This window comes from Penaeus monodon, chromosome 27 (assembly GCF_015228065.2).
Source record: "Penaeus monodon isolate SGIC_2016 chromosome 27, NSTDA_Pmon_1, whole genome shotgun sequence".
NCBI lineage: Eukaryota > Metazoa > Arthropoda > Malacostraca > Decapoda > Penaeidae > Penaeus > Penaeus monodon.
The window spans coordinates 23,398,760-23,399,061 of record NC_051412.1 but is presented as its reverse complement, the minus strand read 5'-3'; the positions used below and the strand labels follow the sequence as shown (position 1 = coordinate 23,399,061).

Below are 302 nucleotides of genomic sequence, written 5' to 3'. Positions count from 1 at the left end.
TGCTTCAATCTCTCAGTTTCACTCACGACTTGAATATCTCCCCCCTTACCCTCCCCCCTCCCATCCACCCTTCTCCAAACCCAAAGTTCTCACGCTAACCTTTAAAACCCACAAGTTTAGTGATACTAGACTAAGTAATGCTAAAGTAAAGTTACTATGGCAAAAATGCCCTCTTGGTATGTGTAATTAGAACCCACGGAAAAATGCGTGGCTAGTGATGATACTTACTAGAACTAATCGTAAATCACATGTCTATTGCCAAGAAATGTATCAAAGAACGAGGTTATATGACAATTAAAGGT

General features: G+C 40.1%; 1 protein-coding gene across 1 annotated transcript in view; it reads right to left on the bottom strand.

Moving 5' to 3' along the window:
* Nucleotides 1–302, bottom strand: part of LOC119590696 (serine/threonine-protein kinase pim-3-like) — a gene marked incomplete at its 3' end in the record, with an annotated part of 22,884 nt that overhangs the window by 769 nt on the left and 21,813 nt on the right.